This window comes from Anser brachyrhynchus (assembly GCF_964034855.1).
Source record: "Anser brachyrhynchus genome assembly, contig: SCAFFOLD_72, whole genome shotgun sequence".
NCBI lineage: Eukaryota > Metazoa > Chordata > Aves > Anseriformes > Anatidae > Anser > Anser brachyrhynchus.
In genome coordinates this window covers 242,538-256,986 of record NW_027663935.1, presented here as the reverse complement: position 1 = coordinate 256,986, position 14,449 = coordinate 242,538, and the positions used below count along the sequence as shown (strand labels likewise).

Genomic DNA, 14,449 nt, shown 5'->3' with positions numbered 1-14,449 from the left:
ACTCTACTAGAAAATAATATAAGGGAAGTATGGAGAATTTTGATTTCTCTTGTGTGGGTTCAATTCCTACTTTTCTAAGGTCAACAGGAAATGAGAGGGCTGTTATACCTCTATGTTCACTTTATCATAGTGACCCTTTGTAGTTCAGGCACATTTCCTTATGTAAGGAGGTAGGCCTGCATAGCAGATAGGTATGCTGATGTGTCAGAGGCACAGAGCTAGTGTGAGGGGTAGGAAGTTTTTTCATAGTAGGTGCATTAGTTGGTCATATCGGAATCGTGGGTATGAAGCTCGGACCCATAAGAAACCAGAAGATAGTAGGAGGACTTTTGTGGCTAGGATGACGGGGAATAGTTCTGTGGGTGGCCCTAGGGCGCTTGGGTTTAGGAATATGATGGCTGTAAGTGTATTTATTAGCATAATGTTCGCATATTCAGCTAGGAAGAATAAGGCGAAGGGTCCTGCGGCGTATTCAACGTTAAACCCTGAGACTAGCTCAGATTCACCCTCTGTGAGGTCAAAAGGAGCTCGGTTTGTCTCTGCTAGGGTGGATACGTATCATATTATTGCTAGGGGTCATGAGGAGAAAATGAAGTATAGAGGCTCCTGTGCGACGGCAAAGGAGCTGAGTGTGTAGCTTCCGCTTAGTATGATTATTGATAGCAGGATTATGGCCAGTGTCACTTCGTATGAAATGGTCTGTGCTACTGCCCGTAGGGCTCCGATTAGTGCGTATTTTGAGTTCGAGGCTCAGCCTGATCATAGGACTGAGTAGACGGCTAGGCTTGACATGGCTATTAGGAAGAGAACTCCGAGGTTTAGATCTGCTAGGGGAAATGGGAGTGGTAGTGGTGCTCAAGTGGTGAGGGCTAGGACAAGGGCTAGTATTGGTATCAGAATGAATAGAAGTGGGGAAGAGGTAGAGGGTCGGATGGGCTCTTTGGTAAATAGTTTCAGTCCGTCCGCAAATGGTTGAAGTAGGCCAAAAGGCCCGACAACGTTAGGGCCTTTGCGGGATTGTATGTAGCTTAGGATTTTCCGTTCTGCTAGGGTTAGGAAGGCTACGGCAATCAGGATTGGGATGATGTATAGGAGGGATATAACGAGGCAGCTTAGTGTTGTTATTTGAATCATGGGTGAAGCTAGGGAGAGGATTTGAACCTCTGGGGAAAGGGCTTAAGCCTTCTGCACTTGCCGGGCTCTGCCACTCTAGCTGGTCCTTTTCTAGGATTGAAAGTGGTGGGGGAAGGCCCTCTTCACGGTTTAGTTGGTTTCACTGCTTAGAGGGGGGGGGCGTGCTTGTGGTATTGGCCCCACTTTCCCGGTCCTTTCGTACTGGGGAGAGTGTGTCATAGATAGAAACCGACCTGGATTGCTCCGGTCTGAACTCAGATCACGTAGGACTGTTAATCGTTGAACAAACGAACCCTTAATAGCGGCTGCACCATTAGGATGTCCTGATCCAACATCGAGGTCGTAAACCCCCCTGTCGATATGGGCTCTTGAGGGGGATTGCGCTGTTATCCCTGGGGTAGCTTGGTCCATTAATCAATTATATTGGGTCTGGTCACTGTTAGCACTTTGAGGGGTAGCTCTAGGTAAAGAGGTATGGTCTTGTTTTTGGAGGATTTGTTCTCCTCCAAGGTCGCCCCAACCGAAAAATATCGACCAGGCTCTGCGATGGTAGTGGCCCCAGTGGGGTTGATTGAGGATTCGCGGTGGTCGTTGATTTTTAAGTTCCACAGGGTCTTCTCGTCTTATGTTCACATCCCCGCTTTTGCACGGGGAGATCAATTTCACTGATTATCTGTGAGAGACAGTTAAGACCTCGTTTAGCCATTCATACAAGTCTCGATTTATGGGACAATTGATTGCGCTACCTTTGCACGGTTAGGATACCGCGGCCGTTAAACCTAAGTCACCGGGCAGGCATCACCTTCAATACTTGTTTAATTTGCTGAAGGCTATGTTTTTGGTAAACAGTCGGGCCTTATTAATTTGCCGAGTTCCTTTCACAGATTTTAATCGCTCTTATAGGCGCTCCTGAGTCGGGTTAACAGGGTTAGTTAATACGTGGTCTTGTAGGGGTTTTTGTATCTGTCTAGGTCTGTTAATAATGTTTCTATGTAAGCTTGCGCCGTTAGAGGGGTGTGGCCCTGAGTTACTTATTTTAGCATTAATTCTCCTATATTCATAGGTTGACCTGTTTGTGATAAGGGAATCATCTTATTTTGGTATTTTTAGGTGGTGGAGCTTTGACGCACTCTTTTTTGATGGCTGCTTTAGGGCCCACGGTAGGATCAGTAGTAAGAATTATCCGCTAGTCGAGGTTGTGTCCTTTTTTAATGGAGCTGTCCCTCCATTAAATAGCTCTTAATCATCTCATTAGGGTTCAGGATGTCCGGTAGGGAGGATTAAGGGGGAACTTAGATTCGTTTCACAGGTAACCAGCTATCACCCAGCTCGGTTGGCTTTTCACCTCTACTGACAAGTCATCCCACTCTTTTGCAACAGAGACGGGTTCGCTCTCTTTAACTGCTTGAAAGTAGCTCGCTTGGGTTTCGGGGGGGCAAACTTTAGTTCACTTTGCTTGGTTGTTCTCGCTAAACCATGATGCAAAAGGTACAAGGGTTGATCTTTGCTGTCTGTCGCTTTGATTGTTTCACTGCTATTTCATCTTTCCCTTACGGTACTGGGGTCTCTATCGCGTCTAAGTGTCTTTTCTATCGCCTATACTAAGACTGTAAAATGCTTTAGTTTAATTAGTTTAGTAAATTCTTTAGTTTTGGTGTACTATTTGTGTGGTTGAGCTAGAGGGGGGGCTTCAAGACGATCCGGTCTAGTAGATATCTTTCAGGTGTAAGCTGAGTGCTTTGGTGTTATAGCTACGTCTTGATATTCTAAGTACACCTTCCGGTACACTTACCTTCTTACGACTTACCTCATCTTCAGCGTATTTATGGTATTAGTTATGTGGGATGTGGCTTTTGAGGAGGGTGACGGGCGGTATGTACGTGCCCCAGGGCCGGCTTAAAGTAGGCTCTATTGTCCCACTTTACTGCTAAATCCGCCTTCCAGAAGTGGTTTCACGCTTCTTTCCGTGTGCCCTATGAATAGGGAATGTAGCCCATTTCTTCCACTCCATAGGCTATACCTTGACCTGTCTTATTAGCGGGGTGCTATTGTGTCCACTGTTGTGCTCTCATTCGAGGTGGGCTGGCGACGGCGGTATGTAGGCTGTGTTGGCAAGGGGTGGTTGGGTTAATCGGGGATTATCGATTGTAGAACAGGCTCCTCTAGGTGGGTTTGGGGCACCGCCAAGTCCTTAGAGTTTTAAGCGTTTGTGCTCGTAGTTCTCTGGCGGATACTTCGGTAAAGTAAGTATCAAGATTTAGGGCCAGGCATAGTGGGGTATCTAATCCCAGTTTGGGCCCTGGCTTTCGTGGGTTTAAATCAGTCGTTAGTTCCTAAGATCATCTTAATGGTGTGTTTAGGTGCATCTTGGGCTTATGACAGCTCAGTTGCATTTTGATCTTAGTTAGCTAGGATAGGCATTTTACCACTCTTTACGCCGTGTCAATAGGACGGTTGATTTGGGTTTCTTGTATGACCGCGGTGGCTGGCACAAGATTTACCAACCCTTGAAGTTAGGCTGTTGCTATAACTAAGTCAAGTTTGCACTCATTGCTTAATGTTAATTACTGCTGAATACCCGTGGGGGCGTGGCTTAGCGAGGCGTCTTGGGCTACTACTTGGGTGTGCCTGATACCCACTCCTCAAGGCCTGTATGGGGGTAGGTGGTCGAGGGCGTTTACACTGGGGCGCGGATACTTGCATGTATATATTTAGCAAAAACCAACCGTAAGGTTAGGACTAAGTCTTTTGTCCGCAGGCATGTTTTATGCCATCTTGGCAACTTCAGTGCCATGCTTTGTGTTAAGCTATGTGGACGGGGGTGTGGTTAGCTGATAGTTGAGTGGTGAGTGAGAGTGAAGTATATGAAATTATTGCTTGTGTTTACTATTTTTAGTACTGGAGTTTCTCTAATAAGTTTAAGTTATTTTGTATGTGTTTGTGTGTATATGTACATCGTTCCGATGATGTCATGGAAGGGATGATTAATGGAGTTTTAGAGGTAGTTTGCTGGGATTGGGCGATGAAGGTTTATGCTACATGGTGGTTAGCGAAAGTTTACTGGTTTAGTTTGTGAAGCGCAGGGGTTGCGCTTAATGATTTGTTGTTTTGTGCTATGTCCAACGAGCATTCATCCAATAGCCCCATTTAACCCGGAGGGTGGAGGTAACATTAACTGAATGTGGTCAAAGTGCATCAGTGTCAGGATGATTCCCCATATACGCCAACCGTCTCATCGAGGGACCCTTGAAATATAGGATAGGCCGTGAGGCAGGTGTGTCCAGGCTTAGATTGTGGGACCCCCGAGATCACTGGGAATAGCCACCTGTGAGGTAACCCCGGAAAAAATAAGAGGAACCAGAGGCGCCAAAAAGCTGGAACATGCCGCGATTACGCATTGAGAAGGTGAAAGTACTCACAGATGCCACTTTGAAGGGCAAGGAGGGGTGAGTGAACCCAATGGATGGCCCTGACCGAGGAACCAGAGGCGCAAAAATGTGAGGAGGGCGAGGGGTTTAGGGGGAACGTATGGGCCTGAAGCTAGTCATACCGGACATTATGTGCAACGGGTTGCTGATTTCACGTGAGGAGTACGATTAATAAATCCGTCTGATACGAACTGCATGAGATATGTGGTGGAGAGTTGTTGTTGGAGCATGTCCTGTGAGCATTCATTAAAATGGGGTCTTGTTATGCGCTTGAGTGGAGTTGTATTGGGTGTTGTGGGGTATGGTCCTAGAACATTCATGCCGGGTGGTTTGGTAGGAGTGTGTTTAAGGGTTTAATGGCCGTGTACATGTATGGGTTTAGCACCTGCTTATAAGATAGTCCGTATATAATGTATATAGTACTGGTACTATAGTATGTATGTATATGGGGTATATAAATTTATGCACGAATATGCATAACCAAATACCCCCGCCCTGGGGGGGGGGGGGGGGGGGGTTAAGCATAATGGCATAGATGGGGTAGAATTATTGGGGGCTTGCGGTTAGTTCCTGTAGTTGAGAACAATGGCGGCTTTTCGAGCCGCAGGCCTCGGGTAGTGTCCGGGCAGGAATAATGACTTATTTTATGTTTTTTTTAGGGATTTGCTTTGCGGTGGGTGTTTTGGGTGTGGCGTCGAATCCTTCGCCGTATTATGGGGTTGTTGGTTTGGTGTTAGCGTCTGTGGCGGGGTGCGGGTGGTTGCTGGGCCTTGGGGTTTCGTTCGTGGCTTTAGTGCTGTTTATGGTGTATTTGGGGGGTATGCTGGTGGTGTTTGTTTATTCAGTAGCTTTAGCAGCGGAGCCTTTCCCTGGGGCTTGGGGGGATTGACGGGTGATTGGATGTGCAGTAGCGTTTGTGGCAATTGTTTTTGGGGGGTTGGTGTTTGGGGGGTTTATGGGGGCTTGGAAGTTCGGGGTTTCTACTGTGAATAATGTTGGGGTGTTTGTTGTTCGGTCGGATTTTAGTGGAGTTTCCATGTTTTATTCACATGGGGCAGGGATGTTTTTAGTGGCGGGTTGGGGGCTGTTGTTGACTTTGTTTGTTGTATTGGAGCTTGTGCGGGGGTTGTCGCGGGGTGCTATTCGGGCGGTTTAGGGGTTAGGGTCAGAGAATAGTTTATTGAAAATGCCAGCTTTGGGAGCTGGAGATAAAGGTTTGAGTCCTTTTTTTCTGAGTTTGGGGTACTCTAAGAAGTGGTAAGTCTTCAATCTTTGGTTTACAAGACCAATGTTTTTATAAACTATTAGAGTATTTAGCAGTTGAGTATTTTGTTTTCTAGGGCGCTTGCGGCGGGGAGGAGAAATAGGAGGATAGTGAAGTAGGCGATTGAAGCGAGTTGGCCGATGATGATGAATGGGTGTTCGACGGGTTGGCTTCCTACTCATGTTAGGACGAGGAGGTCGGCGACTAGTACTCAGAATAGGAGCTGGGAGAGTGGTCGGAATGTTATTGCTCGTTGTTTTGATTTGTGCAGGAATGGGATTAGGAATAGGATCAGTACGGAGGCGGCCAGTGCTAATACGCCTCCTAGTTTATTTGGGATTGAACGTAGGATGGCGTAGGCGAATAGGAAGTATCATTCTGGCTTGATGTGTGGTGGGGTTACTAGCGGGTTTGCTGGGGTGAAGTTTTCTGGGTCTCCCAGGAGGTTAACCGCTCATGCTTCTTTCTTATGAGACGTTAGTAAACCAATTACATAGCCTTGTCAAGACTAAATCACAGGTAAAAATCCTGTACATCTCATGTGGCCAACCACTCCCAACTAGGATTCCAAGACGCCTCATCACCCATCATAGAAGAACTCGTTGAATTCCACGACCACGCCCTAATCGTTGCCCTAGCTATCTGCAGCCTAGTTCTCTACCTTTTAGCCCACATACTAACAGAAAAACTCTCGTCCAATGCTGTAGACGCCCAAGAAGTAGAGCTGATCTGGACAATCCTACCTGCTATCGTCCTGGTACTCCTCGCCCTCCCATCCCTACAAATCCTCTACATAATGGACGAAATCGACGAACCAGACCTCACCCTAAAAGCCATCGGCCACCAATGATACTGAAGCTACGAATACACAGACTTCAAAGACCTATCATTCGACTCCTACATAGTGCCCACCCCAGACTTACCCAACGGCCACTTCCGACTGCTAGAAGTTGACCACCGCGTAGTTATCCCAATAGAATCCCCCATCCGCGTGATCATTACTGCAGGAGACGTACTCCACTCCTGAGCAGTCCCAACGCTCGGAGTTAAAACAGACGCAATCCCAGGCCGACTAAACCAAACTTCATTCATTACCACCCGGCCTGGGATTTTTTACGGACAATGCTCAGAAATTTGCGGGGCTAATCACAGCTACATACCCATTGTAGTAGAATCAACCCCACTCCCACATTTCGAGGCCTGATCGTCCCTTCTATCATCATCCTAATCATTAAGAAGCTATGCAACAGCACTAGCCTTTTAAGCTAGCCAAAGAGGGACTTCCCCCTCCTTAATGATATGCCACAGCTTAACCCCGCACCATGATTTTCAATCATAATTATAACCTGATTAACCCTAGCACTCCTCATCCAACCAAAACTACTAGCCTTCACCACAACCAACCCCCCATCAAATAAGACCTCCCTCACTACCAAACCCACACCATGATCCTGACCATGAACCTAAGCTTCTTTGACCAATTTTCCAGCCCCAATCTATTTGGCATCCCCTTAATCCTACTATCCCTACTCTTCCCAGCCCTACTATTCCCGTCCCCAAACAACCGATGAATCAACAACCGCCTTTCTACTATCCAAACATGACTCCTTCACCTAATCACAAAACAACTAATAGTCCCACTCAACAAAAATGGCCACAAATGAGCCATAATATTTACATCCCTAATAATCATACTTCTTACAATCAACCTTCTAGGCCTCCTTCCATATACATTCACCCCAACCACCCAACTATCTATGAACATAGCCCTAGCCTTCCCACTATGGCTCGCCACACTACTAACAGGCCTACGAAACCAACCATCAGCCTCTTTAGCCCACCTATTACCCGAAGGTACCCCTACACCCCTAATCCCCGCACTAATCCTGATCGAAACAACCAGCCTACTAATCCGCCCCCTAGCCCTCGGAGTCCGCCTTACAGCCAACCTTACAGCAGGACACTTACTCATCCAACTCATCTCTACAGCCTCCATTGCATTAATACCCACCCTTCCTGCAGTATCCATCCTAACAATAATCATCCTACTACTCCTAACCATCCTAGAAGTAGCAGTAGCCATAATCCAGGCCTACGTCTTCGTGCTCCTTCTAAGCCTATACTTACAAGAAAACATCTAATGGCACACCAAGCACACTCATACCACATAGTTGACCCAAGCCCTTGACCAATCTTCGGGGCAGCCGCCGCCCTACTCACAACCTCAGGATTAATCATGTGATTCCACTACAACTCATCCATACTACTAACCCTAGGCCTCATCTCAATACTCCTAGTAATACTCCAATGATGACGAGACATTGTACGAGAAAGCACCTTCCAAGGCCATCACACTCCCACAGTCCAAAAAGGCCTACGATACGGCATAATCCTTTTCATCACATCCGAAGCATTCTTCTTCTTAGGGTTCTTCTGAGCGTTCTTCCACTCGAGCCTGGCCCCAACCCCAGAACTAGGAGGCCAATGACCCCCAACAGGAATTAAACCACTCAACCCGATAGAAGTCCCCCTACTAAACACAGCCATCCTACTAGCCTCAGGCGTTACCGTAACGTGAGCCCATCACAGCATCACAGAAGGAAACCGAAAACATGCCATCCACGCCCTAACCCTAACGATCCTCTTGGGATTCTACTTCACAGCCCTACAAGCAATAGAATACCACGAAGCCCCATTCTCAATCGCCGATAGCGTCTACGGATCTACCTTCTTCGTTGCCACTGGATTCCACGGACTCCACGTAATCATCGGATCCTCCTTCCTGACCGTCTGCCTCTTCCGACTGATCAAGTTCCACTTTACATCAGACCACCACTTCGGATTCGAGGCAGCAGCCTGATACTGACACTTCGTAGACGTCATCTGACTATTCCTCTACATAACCATCTACTGATGAGGATCTTGCTCTTCTAGTATATTAATTACAATTGACTTCCAATCTCTAGAATCTGGTATAAACCCAGAGGAGAGCAATGAACGCACTCATGTTCATATTCGCCCTATCATCAATCCTAAGCGCCGCCCTAACCGCATTAAACTTCTGACTCGCCCAAATAAACCCCGACTCAGAGAAACTCTCACCGTACGAATGTGGATTCGACCCACTTGGATCTGCTCGATTACCATTCTCAGTCCGATTCTTCCTCAGTAGCCATCCTGTTCGTCCTATTCGACCTAGAAATCGCCCTCCTACTCCCCCTGCCATGAGCCGTCCAACTCCAATCCCCCCTAATGACCCTCACCTGAACTGTAGTGATCCTCCTTCTCCTAACACTCGGACTGGCCTACGAGTGAATTCAAGGGGGCCTAGAATGAGCAGAATAACAGAAAGTTAGTCTAACCAAAAAGATAGCTGGTTTCGACCCAGCAGATTACAGCCAACCCTGTAACTTTCTTATGTCGCCCCTACATTTAAGCTTCTACTCAGCCTTCATTTTCAGCGGACTAGGGCTAGCCTTCCACCGAACCCACCTAGTATCCGCCCTACTATGCCTTGAAAGCATAATATTATCGATATTCGTAGGCCTATCAATATGATCCATCGAAAACCAAGTCTCCTCATTCACCATGGTACCAATTCTCATGCTAACCTTCTCAGCGTGTGAGGCGGGCACAGGCCTGGCCATCCTAGTAGCCTCCACCCGCACACATGGCTCCGACCATCTACACAACCTAAACCTCCTGCAATGCTAAAAATCATCCTACCCACAATCATACTTCTTCCAACAGCCCTGCTGTCTCCACCAAAATTTCTATGGACTAACACCACCTTATACAGCCTCCTAATCGCTGCCCTAAGCCTACAGTGATTAATCCCAACCTACTACCCCTACAAATTTTTATCCAACTGAACAGGAATTGACCAAATCTCATCCCCCCTCCTAGTACTATCCTGCTGACTACTCCCACTCATAATCATAGCAAGCCAAAACCACCTGCAACAAGAACCCCTACAACGCAAACGAATCTTTATCTCAACCTTAGTCGCAGTCCAGCCATTCATCCTACTAGCCTTTTCCACCACAGAACTAGCACTATTTTACATCTCATTTGAAGCAACCCTCATTCCCACCCTAATCTTAATCACCCGATGGGGGAACCAACCAGAACGCCTAAGCGCTGGCATCTACCTGCTATTCTACACGCCAGTAAGCTCTCTACCCCTGCTAATCACAATCATACACCTATACGTGAAAATTGGCACCCTGCACCTGCCAACCCTACAACTAACCCACCCAACCCTATCCACCTCATGGACAGGAATACTATCAGGTCTAGCACTGCTCATAGCATTCATAGTAAAAGCCCCACTATACGGCCTACACCTCTGACTGCCAAAAGCCCACGTAGAAGCACCCATCGCAGGCTCAATACTCCTCGCCGCCCTACTACTAAAGCTAGGAGGATACGGAATTATACGAGTCACTCTATTTATGGGCCCACTGTCCAACCTCCTGCACTACCCCTTCCTAACCCTGGCCCTATGAGGCGCCCTAATGACTAGCTCAATCTGCCTACGACAGACAGACCTAAAATCACTAATCGCTTATTCATCCGTTAGCCACATAGGCCTAGTTATCGCCGCAGGAATAATCCAAACCCACTGATCATTCTCAGGGGCAATGATCCTAATAATTTCCCATGGACTAACTTCCTCCATACTATTCTGCCTAGCCAACACAAACTATGAACGTACGCACAGCCGAATTCTACTACTCACACGAGGCCTACAACCTCTCCTACCACTCATAGCTACCTGATGATTGCTGGCCAATCTAACAAACATAGCCTTACCCCCAACAACAAACCTCATAGCAGAGCTAACCATTATAATCACCTTATTCAACTGATCTGCCTTCACGATCATCCTAACAGGAATCGCAACCCTACTAACCGCCTCCTACACCTTATTCATACTACTAATGACCCAACGAGGCTCAATCCCCTCCCACATCACATCTATGCAAAACTCAACCACGCGAGAACACCCGCTCATAACACTCCACATTATCCCAATATTCCTCCTAATCCTCAAACCCGAACTGATCTCCGGAATCCCCTCATGCAAGTATAGTTTAAACCAAACATTAGACTGTGATTCTAAGAATAGAAGTTCAAACCTTCTTACCTGCCGAGGGGAGGGTTTAACCAACAAGAGCTGCTAACTCTTACATCTGAGCCTAAAACCTCAGCCCCCTTACTTTTAAAGGATAACAGCAATCCACTGGTCTTAGGAACCACCCATCTTGGTGCAAATCCAAGTAAAAGTAGTGAACCCCACACTACTAATCAACTCCCTCACACTACTCACGCTGACAATCCTCCTAACCCCAATCATCCTGCCATTTCTATTTAAAAACTTTAAAAACACCCCACAAGCCACCACCCGCGCTGTTAAAACCGCATTCCTAATTAGCCTAGCCCCTACAACCGCATTCATCTACTCGGGAGTAGAATCTGTCACCTGCCACTGGGAGTGAAAATTCATTATAAACTTTAAAATCCCCCTGAGCCTAAAAATAGACCAATACTCAATAACATTTCTTCCAATCGCCCTATTTGTAACATGATCAATCCTACAATTCGCCATATGATACATGGCCTCAGAGCCATACGTAACAAAATTTTTCACCTACCTACTGACATTCCTAGTCGCCATACTCCTCCTAACAACCGCAAACAACATATTCCTCCTATTCGTAGGCTGGGAAGGAGTACGAATCATGTCCTTCCTTCTCATCGGCTGATGACAAGGCCGAGCAGATGCCAACACCGCCGCCCTACGAGCCGTAATCTACAACCGAATCGGAGACATCGGACTGATCCTGAGCATAGCATGACTAGCTTCAACATTCAACACCTGAGAGATCCAACAAGCCGTACACCCCCACCAAACCCCAATCCTCCCCCTCATAGGATTAATCCTCGCAGCCGCAGGAAAATCCGCCCAATTTGGACTCCACCCATGACTGCCCGCAGCAATAGAAGGCCCCACCCCAGTATCAGCCCTACTGCACTCCAGTACCATAGTAGTAGCCGGAATCTTCCTGCTCATCCGCATGCACCCCCTGCTAGCCACCAACCAGACAGCCCTAACTGCCTGCCTATGCCTAGGTGCTCTATCAACCCTATTCGCTGCCACATGCGCCCTAACCCAAAATGACATCAAAAAAATCATTGCTTTCTCAACATCCAGCCAACTAGGACTAATAATAGTCACTATCGGACTAAACCTCCCACAACTAGCCTTCCTACACATCTCAACCCATGCCTTCTTTAAAGCCATACTATTCCTATGCTCAGGGTCTATCATCCACAACCTAAACGGAGAACAAGATATCCGAAAGATAGGAGGCCTACAGAAAATACTCCCAGTCACTACTTCCTGCCTAACCATCGGAAACCTGGCGCTGATAGGAACCCCATTCCTAGCCGGATTCTACTCAAAAGACCTCATCATCGAAAGCTTAAACACATCATACCTAAATACTTGAGCCCTACTCCTAACCCTTATAGCCACAGCATTCACCGCAACCTACAGCATCCGCATAACCATCCTAGTCCAAGCTGGACAAACCCGAATCCCCCCAATAGTATCAATAAACGAAAACAACCCACTAATCACCGCCCCCCTAACCCGACTCGCCCTAGGCAGCATTACAGCAGGAATAATCATTACCTCTTTCATCACACCAACCAAAACCCCCCCAATAACCATACCCCTTATCACCAAAACCGCTGCCATCCTCATAACAATCCTAGGAATCATCCTAGGCCCCTCATGTACAGGGCCACACCCCTCTAACGGCGCAAGCTTACATAGAAACATTATTAACAGACCTAGACAGATACAAAAACCCCTACAAGACCACGTATTAACTAACCCTGTTAACCCGACTCAGGAGCGCCTATAAGAGCGATTAAAATCTGTGAAAGGAACTCGGCAAATTAATAAGGCCCGACTGTTTACCAAAAACATAGCCTTCAGCAAATTAAACAAGTATTGAAGGTGATGCCTGCCCGGTGACTTAGGTTTAACGGCCGCGGTATCCTAACCGTGCAAAGGTAGCGCAATCAATTGTCCCATAAATCGAGACTTGTATGAATGGCTAAACGAGGTCTTAACTGTCTCTCACAGATAATCAGTGAAATTGATCTCCCCGTGCAAAAGCGGGGATGTGAACATAAGACGAGAAGACCCTGTGGAACTTAAAAATCAACGACCACCGCGAATCCTCAATCAACCCCACTGGGGCCACTACCATCGCAGAGCCTGGTCGATATTTTTCGGTTGGGGCGACCTTGGAGGAGAACAAATCCTCCAAAAACAAGACCATACCTCTTTACCTAGAGCTACCCCTCAAAGTGCTAACAGTGACCAGACCCAATATAATTGATTAATGGACCAAGCTACCCCAGGGATAACAGCGCAATCCCCCTCAAGAGCCCATATCGACAGGGGGGTTTACGACCTCGATGTTGGATCAGGACATCCTAATGGTGCAGCCGCTATTAAGGGTTCGCTCGCCCTAGGCAGCATTACAGCAGGAATAATCATTACCTCTTTCATCACACCAACCAAAACCCCCCCAATAACCATACCCCTTATCACCAAAACTGCTGCCATCCTCATAACAATCCTAGGAATCATCCTAGCCCTAGAACTATCGAACATAACACACACCCTCACTCACCCCAAACCAACCCCCCTCATAAACTTCTCCTCTGCATTAGGGTACTTCAACCCCCTAGTACACCGATTCTTCTCCAAAAACCTACTAGAAAAGGGACAAAACATTGCCCTACACTTGATCGACCTCTCCTGACTCAAAAAAATAGGGCCAGAGGGCCTTGCTGAACTACAAGTAGCCGCAAGCAAAGCCGCAACCTCAATACACACAGGGCTAATTAAGGCCTACCTAGGATCCTTCGCCCTCTCCATCCTGGTAATAATCCTAATAACACACAGACTCACTAATGGCCCCTAACATCCGCAAATCCCATCCCCTACTAAAAATAATCAACAACTCCCTAATCGACCTACCTGCCCCCTCCAACATCTCTGCCTGATGAAACTTCGGCTCCCTTCTAGCCATCTGCTTAGCCACACAAATCCTAACAGGCCTGCTACTAGCCATACACTACACCGCAGACACTTCACTCGCCTTCTCCTCAGTAGCTCACACATGCCGAGACGTCCAGTACGGATGGCTCATCCGCAACCTCCACGCCAATGGTGCTTCGCTCTTCTTTAACTGCATCTACTTACACATCGGACGAGGCCTCTACTACGGCTCCTACCTATACAAAGAAACCTGAAACACAGGAGTAATCCTCCTACTCACCCTAATAGCAACTGCCTTCGTAGGGTATGTCCTACCATGAGGACAAATGTCATTCTGAGGGGCCACCGTAATCACCAACCTATTCTCTTTTTCTGTTAGTATGTGGGCTAAAAGGTAGAGAACTAGGCTGCAGATAGCTAGGGCAACGATTAGGGCGTGGTCGTGGAATTCAACGAGTTCTTCTATGATGGGTGATGAGGCGTCTTGGAATCCTAGTTGGGAGTGGTTGGCCACATGAGATGTACAGGATTTTTACC

The 14,449-nt window shown here is 47.2% G+C and overlaps 2 long non-coding RNA genes across 4 annotated transcripts in view; one reads left to right on the top strand and one right to left on the bottom strand.

Annotated features, from left to right (window-relative positions):
* The window catches only part of LOC308186609, a 64,220-nt gene that overhangs the window by 1,542 nt on the left and 48,229 nt on the right, over window positions 1–14,449 (bottom strand). For all 3 annotated transcript variants that reach the window (XR_013944134.1, XR_013944135.1, XR_013944136.1), the window contains one exon: window positions 7,215–7,322. This is a non-coding gene — a long non-coding RNA (uncharacterized lncRNA). The remainder of the gene's footprint in view (window positions 1–7,214; window positions 7,323–14,449) is intronic.
* The window catches only part of LOC308186610, a 316,995-nt gene that overhangs the window by 293,994 nt on the left and 8,552 nt on the right, over window positions 1–14,449 (top strand). The gene's annotated exons all lie outside the window — the stretch shown is intronic.